Raw genomic sequence first — 16785 nt, forward strand, 5'->3', positions numbered from 1 at the left:
CAATGTTTGCAGTTGCAGCCGATGATTGCATTTCCTGTGCGTCTATATGGCCGCGCTGAGTAGCAGTGTGTGCAGACGGCAGACAGGGACGGACGTAAAGCAATGAGTAGGAAGAAGAAAGTATACAGAGCTTCTGGTAGCTCAGTTCAGTTGCGAGTCAGCCGCCGAGCGGGACGGACGTGTGGCGGAGCTGGACGTCTGGCTGTAGTAAACACAGGCTGAGTCGCTGCGTTTGAGGTTAGTGGTGCTGCTAAGCCGCTATTCGTGTTGCACTTGTATTCATGAAGTTCTAGAATGAATAGGTCTAATTATCTGAGGAAAGACACAATCAAGTTTACTTTCGATCGAAATTTCGTTCGACCTAAAGCATTTGAAATTAAAGCATGGTTTATCGAAAAATTATTGATTAACGGTGATGATGTTGTCGGAGTTTATCTCTCGTTTGTGACAAATGCTGTGTATCTGAAGATGAAAAGTCCAGAATTATGTAGTTCCATTGTGGATCGTTGCGGAGGTAGCGTGAAGTTTAATCATTCTGATGGGAATGTGAGTGACGTTGCTGTTAGTCATGCTGGGTACGGGATTCGTACGATCAGAGTGTTTGAGCTCCCTTTTGAAATTCCGCCCGAAGAACTTAATGTTGCCCTTCGGCCTTATGGCAGAATTATTTCCAATGTGGCAGAAAGGTGGTCTGAAGCTCATATGTTTCCTGTCTTGAACGGCGTAAGGCAAATTAAGAGTGAATTACAGAAGCATGTCCCCTCTTATCTTAATATTTGTGGGTATCGTGCTTTGATTATCTATGATGGGCAACCGCGGACTTGCGCTTTATGCAATTCCACGGAACACATTCGTGCAGAATGTTCACGGAGGCGTGTCCCGCAGTTACCGCGTGACGAGATGCCGAGTTCCGGCCCTGTTGTTGGTATGAAGTTGTCATACGCTGCCGCTGCTGACTTCCGCAGCCGAGGCGAGTCGGTGCCGCCTGTGCGCGGGGAGCCTGCTGCCTCGCGGGCGGTTGTCGATGATACTCCGGCTTCAAGCTCTAGATTTGCGGATGGTCTGCCGATCAGCTCCGCGCCCCTCGAATCACTGCCGACGCCAACTTTTTCCAACTCTCCCACTGTGGTTGCTCGTTCTTCCGCGGACTCGGCCGAAGATCCCCAAATACCCGCAACGGAGGTTTCCTTGCGACGTCAGGATTCCCACCAACGTGAGGATATTGCCACTAGCTTCCGAGGAGTGGACGCTCCAGGCATCCACTCTGCGGGAACTATGAACGAAGATAGCAATCTGGACATTGGTTTCACGTTGGCGCCCACAGAAGACACTTGCGTCAAGGAAACCACAACGAGCGATAGTGTAGAATTGGAGACTGGGTTGCTACCAGTGGGAGCCATGGAAAAAGATGCGCCTCCTTCTGCCGTTGTGGAATGCGATACGCGGACTTTTGTCCGAAAAAAGGAACAGGCGACGTCAGACGTATCATCCGGTACTTCTCCTGACAGGTCGCAAACTTCTTCTCCTGCTAGATCGCCGAAGAGATCTTCGAAGAAAGGCAAGAAGAGGAGATTGGCACACAAAGCAACAGAGAGTTTAGCTCCTGCATTGCGGGAAAAGTTAAAACATTTAAGGGATAATGAACGACTACGATAACAATGCCCAGTAGCACGAGTTAACGAGTGTACTGAAGCGGAGATGAGTCGTGCCGATGCAGATGATCTTCAACAACAACCTTGCGCACCGCTTGGCGTCGCAGGTTTGCAGACCGGCACTACTATGGATTTAGACCGAACTGTCTCAGGAAAAGGACTTGATTGGGCCGATGCCCAAGAAGATCGCACCGACCACGGAATGGAGATGGACCTGACACATGCTAGTGGCATTTAAATTTTTTTTTTTTTTAATGTCTATTTTTCTTTCTGACAGACAGAATGGAATGGTACAGACGTGACTCTGCATGGGGTATACGTCATTACCCAATTTCTTTTACCTGCACCTATGCCAACGGAACTGACATATAATGTGACCACGATCAATATAAATTGGATTCGCAGTGAAACGAAAGTCGCTTCTTTAAAAGATTTCCTTTACCAGTCGGATACTGATATAGCCCTCCTACAGGAATTTAATGTCCACAACTTTTATGTCCCAGGTTTTCAAGAGATTTTAAATATTGCACCGGAAGCCACATGTGGGACTGCGATCCTTGTCAAAGATGGTATTGATGTGAAGGATATCTGTCTGTTAGAAAATGGGAGGGGCATCAGTTGTAAAATTTTTACTACTACTGTTTTAAATGTATATGTCCCCTCTGGTAACAACGCTAGAGATGATAGGGCAAATTTTTTTTAAGAACGATATGGTCTATTTACTTAAGGGGAATCCGGCGGAAGCTTTAATCGGTGGTGACTTTAATTGTGTACTTCACAAAAAGGATCAGCGACCAAATTTTAACTTCTCCAGGGAACTGGCGGCTTTGGTGACAAACACGAAGTGGACAGACGTGTGGGAAAGCAAATACCCCACGTTAGTCAAATTTACGTACATCAGTAGTCGCTCGCAAAGCAGAATAGACAGAATATACGTCACAGCAAACCTGGAAAATAAAATCAGTAGTATCGAAGTCATTCCCACTACCTTTTCGGACCATCACGCAGTGAAATGCAGCATTCGGTTTCAGAAGCAAGGAACGTATTGGGGTCGCCCCTTATGGAAGCTGAATACCCATATGTTGTTCGAGGGTGCCCTATCAAGAACAGTAGCGGAGGTATGGCAGGCTGCTCTACGTATGCGCCATAAATACAGCTCTCGCCTTGCGTGGTGGACCTCATGTGCTAAAAAGAAATTGAGATCATCCCTAATAGCTTACGGGAGGGAGCGACCGATGTGGTCTCGCAATACCGTTGAATTTTACTATACATGCTTAAGGGAACTATCAGCTCAGCAGATGACTGATGAGGTTTTCATTGAAATAAAGAAGATCAAGGCTCACCTCATAAGTCTCAAGCGACAACAGCTGGAGGGTTTAAAAATTAAATCTCGTGTCCCGACAACGGTGGAGGACGAAAACGCATCGCTGTACCACTTACTCGAACATGAAAGAAATAGAAGACGAGCGTTTATTGCTTGTCTTAGAGTGGGCGATAACCGGGTGCTGACGGAACACTCTGACATTTTAAATGCAGTTTATGGATTTTATCGTACGTTATATACTGATACCCGGTATAATCTAGACTGTGCGAACGATTTGCTACGAACTACAGGTATCGACAACGTTCTCAATGACGAGGACAATGTGTCCCTTACCACTGCGATCACATGTGAGGAGGTGTTTGATATACTTAAATATTCGCCTACCCGTAAGTCCCTAGGGCCTGATGGCTGGCCTGTAGAGTTTTATTGTAAATTTTGGCCTCTCATCGGTAATCAATTCACAGAAGTGATAAATGAAGTGTTGCAAGGTGTTACTGTTCCACGCGAGTTCAAAGAAAGCGTAACTGTGCTAATACCAAAGGGAAGGAACGCGACAGTTAAAGATCTCAATCAATTGAGACCAATATGTTTGATGAACTCGGATTATAAAATAATTGCACGTGTACTGAAGGAAAGACTGAGACCTCTAATGGAGAAGATCATAGGTGACCACCAAACCTGTCTCTCGGGGCGGAATATTTTTAAAACTGTTTGTGAATATAGGGATGTCTCTGCAATTTTTGCAACGTCATCCTCACCAGGAGGCCTTGCCTTTATCGACTTCTCAAAGGCTTTTGACAGGGTCAACCACTTATTTTTGTTCAGAACGTTGACCTATGTGGGTTTTAGTCAACATTTTGTGCAAGTTTTAATTAACATTGTTGAAGGCATCCACACACAAGTGTCTGTAAATGGGCATTTCACTCCACCCATTGAAATTCGCAACGGCGTCCCGCAGGGAAGTCCTTTGTCAATGCTCCTGTATGTTGTTGCACTGGAGCCTTTACTAAGGAGACTCGATGTCTATCTTGAGGGCATCACGATATCTGGCGTTAACAACGTCACCAATGCATATGCTGATGACGTTGGAGTGGTTATTCGTAGTAACGAAGATTTAGAGAAATTAACTACGAATATTCAGATCTTTTGTGAAGCTACAGGCGCTAGGGTTAACGAGGTGAAGAGTTCGTTTTTAAATCTTAAAGGTCTTCAAGATGTCCGTTTGGAATGGGCACGCTCCGTCGATCGTCACACCGCTCTGGGTGTCACCTTTTACCGATGTCCGCTTCAGACCATGACCTACAATTGGAAGAAAGTACTGGATACAATCAGAGGAGCCACAATACTCAATCAGACCAGACATCTGAACATTAAACAACGAATCAGAATAATTAATTGGTCCATTTTATCAAAAGCTATATATATAGGTCAAATATTGCCAGTTTCGAAACCCATTGCCAAACGTATAATGAGTATCATTTGCCGATTTATATGGACAGGGAATATTTTTAGAGTAGCAGTCGGTACAGTTACGTTACCTTCCGCTGAAGGTGGCCTAGGTTTAACAGATATATGGCGGAAGACTACGGCGTTATATATAAAGAGGACCCTACAAATTATAGAAAAACATCCACATAGTATTACAGCCAGGCTGTATCACCTCCTACAGCCAGAAAATTTACGTCCACCCATAAATATAGGCGGAATTAATTATAAATTGAAATATATTCGCCAGTTCTTTTTAGAGATTAGCTACATGGACAGTATTGTCACGAATCCACAATCAAGGAATTGCAGGAAATTAATGGAACTCTTAACAACGAAAGAACATGTCAACAAAATGGAGTGCAGATATCCCGACAAAGACTGGAAAAGAATTTGGAAAAATATTAGTAATCGTGAACTGTCTTCCGACATTCAGGCAACCTGGTACCGAGTTGTTAATAACGTAGTTTCCACTAACGAAAAGTTGCACTCCATTGGTCTTAGTGACACGATTGTGTGCACCCGATGTGACGCAGTTGACACATTGATCCACCGCTTTCTCTGTGGCGGATACGCCGAAATATGGAGGGGACTCCAACGGCGGGTAGCCTTTATAACCAGAATTGTTAGTACTGAGATCAATGTTGAAAAATTACTCTTCCCCGATGGTGTTTTCTTCCCTGTCCAGAAAACCAATGCTGTGTTGTGGTTGTTTGGCAATTATGTACATTACGTTATATCTGAACACGGCAATGACCGTGTTTTAGAATACGAATTATACGAACGAGCAAAATGTTATCAGATATGTACGCGCAGGGACCACAAAAAAACTTTTGGTAACATGTTACACATTCTGTTTCAGAGACAAGGGATTGGATAAACATCTTAATAGCCCTCGTCTACGAAAAATGTAGTCACAGGCCAAAGTAGGGGATCGCTGTTGAGGGTGAAGTACGGTGGGGACTTCGTGTGCCCCAGGGCCGCTACGGTAGCCGTGAAGGCCTCGGACAGAACCCCGAAACGGCACTGCGGCTTCACACTTACTGCTGGATGAACCCCATATCTCCAGCAACTACTTTCATCTATGATGATTTTCCAGGATCTCGGTAATATCGGAAGGTGGTTTCGTTGCACACAATGCAGTGGAAGCTTCTTGCACGTGTTCCTCAGTTACAATCTTTCTATTTTTGTTTAATTTTTTTCAGTATGAAGCAAGAGTGACAATTTATTAATTTCCAAGAAGCCTTAATTTTTCAATTTTCAGTTCTACGGAGGAGAAGCCTCACATGGCGAAGAAGCCAAACATCATTTCATTTCCCTAACTGTCACAGTAAATTTGAAAAAAAAATCAGTCGATAGCATAGAAGCTCGCCGAAGAAGGCATAAAAGGAGAGCGAATGGATGGGCTGTGTGGGGAGAAGGGAGGCCCAAAAAAAATTTAAAAAAAAAGGAAAAAAGAAAAAAAAGAAAAAAAAGAAAGAAAAAAAAAGTTGGTAGAGCGGTGGACTGTAGTGGAGGATTCACAGTTATCCATAGGTCGCTGGTTCAAATCCGGCCCAGAGGACTGTTTTTCTAATCTCAGGAGCAAAGAGGCTCCAGAGCATGCCCACTGAGTCAGAACCTCCCTATGTTTTAAACCTATTTTAAAGGAAATTCATTTGCTCAGCTTGTAATAGCTAGTTGATAATCATGGGATTTTTAACCTTCGTGGGATAATGATATTTCTTCGAATTATCGTAAAATTGCTTGCTCTTACAGGTATTACTCGTTTAATGTTCTATATAGGTCACAAAGTCGCACCAATATTCGACCGTTTTATGGACGCATCGTTTTTTACACAAACGTAGAAACTAACGCCGTGAGCCTATTGCTGCTACTTCCTCAGCGACAAACTCTTATTACAGAAAATTTAGACTAAACGAAGGTTCCACCGAGATTCGAACTCGGATCGCTGGATTCAGAGTGCAGAGTGCTAACCGTTACACCATGGAACCAGACAGCAGGATAAGACTCGTAATACACTTAGCAGTCCTCTGACATACTTCAGACACTTCCTACTTGCATATTTTAACCTAATCGACACCATCGAGCATTATAAAACTTAATCTGGGCAATGTTTGCAGTTGCAGCCGATGATTGCATTTCCTGTGCGTCTATATGGCCGCGCTGAGTAGCTGGTTGGTTGGTTTGTGGGGGTTAAAGGGACCAGACTACTTAGGTCATCGGTCCCTTGTTCCACGACCATAATAATACACGAAGAAAAGTCCAACAAGCAATAAACACATAACGGAGACGACAAGGGACGACACAGTACAAGAAAGACATAGACGAAGACCAGAGAAAAGAGATTAAAAGACACACAGAGTGCGACGGTCATTGGCCGACCATGAAAATAAAACTGGAAAGGCCAACAACCAAGGGACACATTAAAACACCACAAACTAAAACCCCAGGCCAAAAGCCACAGTCGACACTAAAAAAAAATAAAAGGGGCCTCTCATATTGAATGATAAAAACCCCCTGCTCGAATAAAACGGAGAACTGAGTCAGCCATAGTAGAGTCATCGGTTAAAAGAGCAGGGAGTGTATCAGGCAGCGCGAACGTCTGCCTGAGGGCAGTTAAAAGTGGGCAGTCGAGTAAGACGTGTACCACGGTCAGGGCCAATCCGCAGCGACAGAGAGGCGGGTCGTCACGGCACAAGAGATACGCGTGCGTGAGCCGGGTATGTCCTATGCGGAGCCGGCAGAGGACGACAGCGTCCTTGCGAGACCCCCGCATGGAGGAGCGCCACACACTGGTTGTCTCCTTGACTGCCCGAAGTTTGTTGGGAGAGGGCAGGGTGCGCCACTCATCACGCCAAGCAGCAAGGACCTTCTGCCGCAATACGGATCGGACGTCACTCTCTAAAAGACCGATCTCCATGGCCGGGGAACTGACCGCCTGTTTCGCCAGTTCGTCAACCCGCTCGTTACCCGGGATGCCGACGTGACCCGGGGACCAAACAAAGGTGACAGAGCGGCCGCAACGGACGAGAGTATGGAGGGACTCCTGGATGGCCATCACCAGACGGGAACGAGGGAAACACTGGTCAAGAGCTCGTAAACCGCTCAGGGAGTCACTACAGATGACAAAGGACTCACCTGAGCGGGAGCGGAGAAACTCTAGGGCACGATAGATGGCAACCAACTCGGCAGTGTATACACTGGAGCCCGCTGCCAATGACCGTTGCTCACAATAATCCCGTAGAGTGAGAGCGTAACCAGTGTGACCAGAGACTACCGAACTGTCTGTGTAGGCCACCGCCGCGTTCGGAAACTCGGCCAGGATGGAAAGCAAGCGGCGGCGAAGGGGCCTCCGGAGGCACTGAGACCTTCAGACCCTGTGCCAAGTCGAGCCGAAGGCACGGTCGGGGCACACTCCACGGGGGCAGACGGAGATTGGCCCGGAAAACAGGCGGCAGAGGAAAAAAGTCAAGGCCACGGAGAAGGTCCCGGAGGCGAACCGCAATGGGACACCCTGACCGGGGCCGCCTGTCTGGAACATGGACGATCGAGCGCGGGAACAGGAGACGGTAGTTTGGATGCCCTGGCATGCTATAAACGTGCGCGGCATAGGCGGCCAGAAGGCGGTCACGCCGGAACCGCAATGGAGGGACACCAGCCTCCACAAGTATGCTGTCGACGGGGCTTGTCCAGAACGCTCCCGTGGCGAGGCGGATCCCGCAGTGGTGTATGGGATCCAGCAATCGCAACGCCGAAGGCGAGGCAGAACCGTACGCCACACACCCATAATCAAGGCGGGACTGGATCAGCGCTTGATATAGGTGGAGGAGGGTGGACCGGTCGGCACCCCACCTGGTGTGGCTTAAGCAACGGAGAGCGTTTAAGTGCCGCCAGCATGTTTGCTTCAGCTGCCTAATATGGGGCAGCCAAGTCAACCGGGTATCGAACACCAGTCCCAAGAACCGATGCGTCGCGACCACAGCAAGAGGTTCACCGTCAAGGTAAAGGCGCGGCTCAGGGTGAACCGTGCGACGCCGGCAGAAATGCATAACGCAGGTCTTCGCGGCCGAAAACTGGAAGCCGTGCGCTACAGCCCATGACTGCGCCTTGCGGATGGCACCTTGCAGCTGCCGTTCAGCAGCGGCGATGCCACTGGAGCTGTAATATAGGCAGAAGTCGTCCGCATATAAAGAAGCCGCGACGGACGACCCCACCGCCTCAACAAGCCCATTGATGGCAATTAAAAACAGGGACACACTGAGGACAGACCCCTGTGGGACCCCGTTCTCCTGGACCCGGGAGGAACTATGCGACGCAGCTACTTGCACGCGGAAGGAACGATACGAAAGAAAATTCTGAATAAAAATCGGGAGCGGGCCCCTAAGGCCCCACCCATGAAGTGTGGCCAGGATGTGATGGCGCCAAGTCGTATCGTATGCCTTCCGCATGTCGAAGAAGACGGCAACCAGATGTTGGCGGCGCGCAAAGGCTGTACGGATGGCAGACTCCAGGGAGACCAGATTATCGACGGCAGAGCGGCCTTTACGGAACCCACCCTGAGACGGAGCCAGAAGGCCCCGAGACTCGAGGAGCCAACTCAACCTCCGGCTCACCATACGTTCCAGCAACTTGCAAGGAACGTTGGTGAGGCTTATGGGGCGATAGCTGTCCACCTCCAGCGGGTTCTTGCCAGGTTTCAATACGGGGAGGACTATGCTTTCCCGCCATTGAGACGGGAAAACACCCTCGACCCAGACGCGATTGAAAAGATCTAGGAGGCGTCGCTGGCAAGGCACTGAGAGGTGTTTCAGCATGTGGCTGTGAATGCGGTCTGGTCCAGGAGCCGTATCAGGGCAAGCAGAAAGTGCGCTCTGGAATTCCCATTCGCTGAAAGGAGAATTGTACGACTCCGCGTGGCGCGTGTGAAAGGAAAGCCTCCGACTTTCCAACCGCTCTTTCCGGGAGCGGAAGGCCAACGGGTAGTTCGTTGACGCGGAACACTGAGCAAAATGCTCTGCTAACCGGTCCGCAATCGTGTCGGAGTCGGTGCACACTGCTCCATTCAGCGAAAGCCCAGGGACAGAGACAGGTGGCCGATAGCCTTGGAGTCGCCGAATCTTGGCCCAAACCTGCGATGCGGAGGTACGGACGCCAATGGTGGAAACATAACGTTCCCAGCACTCCTGCTTCCGTTGGCGAATAAGGCGTCGGGCTCGGGCGCGGAACTGTTTAAAAGCAATGAGGGTCTCCAACGACGGGTGCCGCTTATGGCGCTGAAGAGCCCGCCGGCGATCTCGAATCGCCTCTGCGATCTCGGGCGACCACCACGGCACAGTCCTCCGCCGAGGTGCCCCGGATGGACAGGGAATCGCAGATGCCTCCGCAGAAACGATGCTGGTGGTGACCGACTGAACCACCGCATCAATTGGATCAGTGGAAGGAGGTGCGATCACTGCGACAGATGTAAATAAGTCCCAATCAGCCTTATTCAGAGCCCATCTGGAGGGGCGTTCAGAAGAGTGACGCTGTGGCAGTGACAGAAAGATGGGGAAATGGTCACTACCACATAAGTCGTCATGGACCCTCCACTGGATGGATGGTGAAAGTCCGGGGCTGCAAATAGAAAGGTCAATGGCCGAAAACGAGCCATGGACCGCACTAAAGTGGGTCGCCTCTCCCGTGTTTAAAAGGCAGAGGTCAAGCTGTGACAGAAGAGTCTCGACATCTCTGCCCCGGCCAGTAATCGCGGCGCTACCCCACAAGGGGTTATGGGCGTTAAAGTCGCCCAGCAACACAAAGGGAGGCGGCAGTTGTCCTATCAATGCAGCCAACACATGACGAGAGACATCACCATCCGGCGGAAGGTACAAACTGCAGACAGTAATAGGCTGAGGCGTCCACATCCTTACAGCGACAGCCTCTAAGGGTGTATGAAGAGGCACACACTCGCTGTAGATAGTGTTAAGGACGTAGACGCAGACTCCACCAGACACCCTCTCATAAGCTGCCCGGTTCTTATAATAACCCCGATACCCTCGTAGGGCAGGGGTCCGCATTGCCGGAAACCACGTTTCCTGGAGGGCAATGCAGAAGAAAGGGTGACTGCTGACGAGTTGGCGGAGCTCAGCAAGGTGGTGGAAAAAACCGCTGCAGTTCCACTGGAGAATCACATTGTCCATGGGCGAAATAGGCGTGAAGGGACCGAGGAGGCAGATCACGTCACTGGGTCACCTGCTGGCACCGATCGAGGACCAGTACAATCGGCGTCCTTGGCGTCTGAGGGTATGGCGAGATCGAGGTCCTCAGCGGACGCCATGATCTCCACCTCATCCTCAGACGCAGAGCCTGTATGGAGCGGTGGGGCGGATGCCACCGCGCGTTCCTTGGCCTTAGAGGCCTTCTTCTTCTTCGTCTTCTCTCTCTGCTCCTTGGGCTTTACTGGCTGGGAGGGCTCCACCGAGTCAGTCTCCGGGACGGAGGAGGAGCGGGAAGCCCTGCGACTAGCCGCTGGCCTGCTTTTCAGCCATTGGCTGACGTCACCCTTCCCAGAGGTGGAAACCTGGGAAGGGAGGGACCCGAGGGATCCCTTGCGAGAGAGAGTCGCCGAAGAAGTCGGACGCTTCTCCGGCTTAGAGTTGGGGACTTGTGTCCCCGATGGTTGGGGGGTCGTTGCTCCTGAGGTAGGTGGTGCAGGAGCAACAGATGGGGAAGTGCCCCCCACCATCAAGGGGGCAGGTGTAGTATTCCGGCTCAGAGTGTTCAGTGGAATCGGTGCAGCAGATGACAAAACTACTGTTTTGGCAGCGGTGGCATAGGAGCTGGTCAGAGCCACAGGATGTAGCCTCTCGTATTTCCGCTTAGCCTCAGTATAGGTCATGCGGTCCAGGGTCTTATATTCCATGATCCTTCGTTCTTTCAGTAGAACCTTGCAGTCTGGCGAGCAAGGGGAATGGTGTTCGCCGCAGTTCACACAGATGGGAGGCGGCGCACATGCAGTATTAGGATGTGAAGGGCGTCCACAATCTCTGCATGTCATGCTGGAAGTACACCGAGATGACATGTGGCCGAACTTCCAGCATTTGAAACACCTCATCGGGGGAGGGATATAGGGCTTCACATCACATCGGTAGACCATCACCTTGACCTTTTCGGGTAGGACGTCACCCTCGAAGGCCAAGATGAAGGCACCGGTGGCTACCTGATTATCCCTCGGACCCCGATGGACGCGCCGGACGAAGTGAACACCCCGCCGTTCTAAATTGGCGCGTAGCTCGTCGTCTGACTGCAAGAGTAGGTCCCTATGGAATATAATGCCCTGGACCATGTTGAGACTCTTATGGGGTGTGATCGTGACGGAAATATCCCCCAACTTGTCACAAGCGAGTAACCGCCGTGACTGTGCAGAGGATGCCGTTTTGATCAATACTGCCCCAGAACGCATTTTGGACAAGCCCTCCACCTCCCCAAACTTGTCCTCCAAGTGCTCGACAAAAAACTGAGGCTTGGTCGCCATAAACGATTCCCCATCGACTCGTGTACAGACTAAATAGCGAGGTGAATAAGGTTCGCTGCCAACCGTAGCCTTTCGTTCCTCCCATGGTGTGGCCAGGGAGGGGAACGATTGTGGATCATATGCCTGAGCGTTATATTGAGGCCGAGAACGCTTAGAGACTGCTGGCGGCTGGCCGCCAGCAAGAGATGATGTACCACGCTTCATCGCGGGTCATCCGCCCTGATGCCACCTACTCCGACCAAGGGCCCTCCCCACGGGCGCCACCCAGCCTCAGCAACGACCACCTGGCGGGATGGCCATTGCCGGGAGTCCCGATGCCCCAAGGAGACAGGCATCTACTCCTTGGCATACGCGGGGAGTTAACGGCGCAGGCATCAGTAGAGCGATCCCTGTGTTGTCAGGGGGCTACAACCGACAGGGTACATGGCGGCCCCACCACAACGGACTGGCTACCGTGCTGGATTTCAGGTGAAATGTAGTCCATGATCGTCATTGGCGCATAAAGCGACACAGCAGAGCAGACTGCAAAAAACCGCACCCAGGAACAAAGCCACGCCCTAGAGATGGTGAGTGGGCGGGACAGCTATGCGACGACGACCAACCAAGCTGGAGATGGTAATGAGCGATGGACACATTGCACCTTGTAAGGCGCCCTTCCCCTATCAGCTCGCTCTTCGGAAGAATTTAGAAGATGGAGGTCAAACCCGGTAGGGGACCATCACATAAGGCCGAAACGTTTGAGACTCCTTTTAGTCGCCTCTTACGACAGGCAGGAATACCGTGGGCCTATTCTTACCCCCGAACCCACAGGGGGGCGTCCGAGTGTTGCCTAAAAGAGATGGCAGGTCCGCTGGCAGGTCAGCTGAAGCCCGCTGGTCAGAAAATAAAACGCAATTCAGTAAAACGTGGCCCACAGTGATCTGGACGCCGCAAGCAACACACATTGGAGGGTCCTCTCGCCGGAGCAGGTAGCAATGCGTCATAGGGCTGTGACCTATTCGAAGCCGAGTGAGGAGAACCTCGTCCCGTCGTTGTGGGCTTGACTATACGGAGCTTATTGTCAGTCACTTCCAGCCACTCATCCTCCCACCGACACTTAACCCGTGAGCTCAACAGCGAGGTGAGTGCGCGCAAGGGGATAGCACACTGAGATACTTGTGGGGCGAGACACGCCTCCTTGGCTGCGAGATTTGCCCTTTCATTCCCAGCAATGCCGACATGCCCCGGAACCCTGCAGAAAGCTACAACCTTCCCCAGTCGCTGTTGTCAGAGGAGGGCATCCTGGATGGTCTGGACAGTTTTGTCTGCCGTATACAAACGCAGCAATAAGTGAAGGGCACTGAGTGAATCGGAACAGACAAGAAATTTAGGAGAGGAAGAATGTCTGATGTGCTCCAGTGCCCGCTAGATCGCAGACAATTCTGCACCAATGACAGCGAAAGTCTGAGGCAGGCGGTCCTTGAAGACACGATCTGGAAAAACAACTGAGCAACCAACAGAATCCCCTTGTTTCGACCCATCCGTAAAACAGCTACATAGTCTAGGTGCTCAGATAAAATGGCAGAAAATGCTGCATTAAAGACGGTGGCAGGAATGCCATCTCTCCTGTACTGCAATAAATCTAAAATCACGCCAGGCCTCTTAAGTAACCAGGGTTGCAGGTGGTTAAAACCCTGGATTTGGGGTTGTAAAGACTCCACACCGAGGGACTCTAGTACACGTTGCACACGGATCCCAAACGGCGACCTAGCTCCGAGACTGCGGGAAAAAAGGCGGTCCAGAGGTGGATGGGCAACAACATGGTGAGCAGGCGAGCTGGGAGCTGCAAGAAACTTCTTAGCCTGGCGCACCAGCAGGAGCTGCCGCCGGATGGTAAGTGGCGGTTCCCCAGCCTCAGCACAGAGGCTGGGTATGGGATTGGTCCGATAAGCACCCGTGGCCAGTCGAATCCCAGCATGGTGAACAGCGTCAAGGATCTTCAAATAAGAAGGCCTTTCTGACCCATATACTGTGCACCCATAGTCCAACCGTGAGCGCACGAAAGCTCGGTAAAACTGAAGGAAACGCGCCCTGTCCGCTCCCCAAGACCTGTGGCTGAGGCACTTGAGGATGTTGAGTGCCTTCAGGGTTCTGGCTTTCAAGTCACGTAGGTGTGGCAGCCATGACAACCTGGAGTCAAAAATTAGGCCCAGAAAACGCACTGTGTTTCTAAAATGTAGGACAGTATCCCCCATATGCAAGGCAGGCAAAGTAAAAAGACGACGAGAACGATTAAAATGAACACAAACACACTCATCGGCAGAGAACCGAAAACCCGTCTTTGCAGCCCACTCCTCTAACCGCCGCACTGTTAGCTGCAACTACCAGCTCACGGTTGCAACACTGGAGGAGGAACAGAAAAAAAGCAAAGTCGTCCACAAGTTCGCTCTTTCGTCAGTCGCCCGATAGCGACGAAACGCTCGATCCTGATTTGCAGTGGCAGTACTTTGTGCAAAATGCTCTGCCAGCGTCTGAGCAATGGCTCTGGGTGTCGTTTGGAGGCATCCCTGCTTCAGGACAGCAGCTATCGGTAAACGGCTATGTTTACCGGAAATCCTCTAGATGGCTTCCCATACTTTTGTGGAACAAGTGGGACGGTTGATGGAGTCCAGGAACGCCTGCCACGACCTCTTCTTGCTCTCTCGTATAATCCGATGACACTTTGACCTCGCCACCCGAAAAGCTGCAAGGTTCTCTACAGTTGGCCGGCATTTGAACCTACGCAGAGCTGCCCGCCTAGCCCTAATTACACAGCGGCATTCCTCGCTCCACCAAGGGACAGGCTGCCGCTTCAGTTGTCCTGTGGACTGTGGGATGGACGCTTCACTGGCGCGGTGGATCACTCCAGTAATATGATCCACCCATTCCTGGACACTGACCCGATGTTCAAACTGGGCGAGTTGACTATGCAGTGCCCAGTTGGCTCTACCGAGCTCTCATCGAGGCAGTTTCCTTTCTCGTTCCCCTGCAAGTGGCAGGTGAATCCGGATGGGGAAGTGATCGCTGCCATGTAAGTCATCAACCACGTCCCATGCAGCAGTGTGGGTGATGGCTGGAGAGCAAAGCGATAGATCAATGGCAGAGAACGACCCAGTTGCAATGCAAAAATGCGTGCTGTGACCTGAATTTAGCAAAAGGGCACTGGTAGACAGAAGAAGCCTCTCAATTGCTCTACCCCTGGGGCAAGTACTCACAGAGCTCCAAAGCATATTGTGTGCATTAAAATCACCACAGAGGATGAAGGGGTGGGGGAGCTGTGTAAGAAAATCACTGAGAGCCTCTTCGTCAAGCACATCATGTGGGGGCAGGTAAAGCGAACATACTGTTAGCATATGGCGCACATGTTGGTTGGTTGGTTGGTTTGTGGGGGTTAAAGGGACCAGACTACTTAGGTCATCGGTCCCTTGTTCCACGACCATAATAATACACGAAGAAAAGTCCAACAAGCAATAAACACGTTGGCGCACATGTACTAATATTGCAACTGCCTGTAAATCCGTCGTGAGGGAGAAAGGCGAGGAGTGGTAGTCGGTGATCACGAAGATACCTACTCCTCCTCGGGCTATGTGTCCACTCAGGTCGTCCTTTTTGTGGAGGACATAACCACGTAGCTCTGGGTGTATGTTTCACTGAAATTTGTCTCTTACAGACACACACACATAGGTCCATCCTGAATCAATAGACTTAGTTCCTCCACATGTGTCCTGAACCCTTGCATGTTCCATTGTAGTATGGGAGCCATCATGGTGGTTGTATTTTCTGCCTCTCTTTCCGCCGAGGTGGGGAGACTGCAGCTCGTGGAGGCTCCGTCTTGGGGCGAGATGACTGCCCCATAATCTCAGACTTCATCAGCTGTGGGGACGAGTCTGATGAAGCGTCTAGCGAGACCACATTAACATGATCCGAGGGCTTACCAGCCGATTTAAGCTGCTGGTGCTGCTTCACATGGGCTTTCCTTTGTTTAGAGGGCTTTGCTGGAACCGGAGCTGGGGCGTTTATGACCATGCTGGACTTTGGAACAGCATCAGCAGTCGGAGATGCCTGGGCTCTTCAATGTGAGCTACTGTACCTTTCTCTGCTGTTCTAGGAGGGGCTGCAGGCTCTGATACAGTTGCTGCCTTGCAAGTGCACTCATATGTGCACATGTTCGTGCCAACACTAACAACCTCCATCTGAGTAGATGCATCGACCTTCAGAGGCGGCTTCTGAACAACGGAAGCCAAGAACGTAACGAATGTGGGGGGGGGGGGGGGGGGCTGCATGGCCTTAAAGATCTTTTTGGCTTCACTGTAGGGGATACACTTAGTTTTTATTTCTTGTATTTTACGTTCCTCTAGGAAGATTGTACAGTCCCTACTCCAAACAGGGTGCTTTCAGAACAGTTTATGCATCTGACAGGCGACCAACAGTCAATTCCGTCATGGACAGCCTTACTACAGTTGCCACACATCGCTTCTCCCTTACACCCTTGAGTTGTATGCCCAAAACGCTGGCACTTGAAACAGGGCATTGAGTTTGGGACATAAGACCGGACGTTCAGTCGAAGAAATCCTGCCTTGACGTGTTCTGGGAGTTTGGGGGTATTGAAAGTAAGAATGAAGGAGTCTGATTTCACTACGTTCCTATCCACCCTTTTCATGATGTTGACATTCCTGTAGAAGAATTTAAGAGTGAGTGGGCTCAGGAGGTAATTGTTGACGTTCAGAACAAGATCCCTACAGGTAACAACACTCTTACTGGAGTTCAGGGTGGTGTGAAGCTCTGTATCG

General features: G+C 50.5%; 1 non-coding gene across 1 annotated transcript; it reads right to left on the reverse strand.

The window, feature by feature from the left end:
• Positions 1-6383: 6383 nt before the first annotated feature.
• On the reverse strand, positions 6384-6455 carry Trnaq-cug (transfer RNA glutamine (anticodon CUG)). Its single transcript has one exon. It is a non-coding gene; the product is annotated as a tRNA-Gln (tRNA).
• Positions 6456-16785: the final 10330 nt, after the last annotated feature.

This window comes from Schistocerca gregaria, chromosome 2 (genome assembly GCF_023897955.1).
Source record: "Schistocerca gregaria isolate iqSchGreg1 chromosome 2, iqSchGreg1.2, whole genome shotgun sequence".
NCBI lineage: Eukaryota > Metazoa > Arthropoda > Insecta > Orthoptera > Acrididae > Schistocerca > Schistocerca gregaria.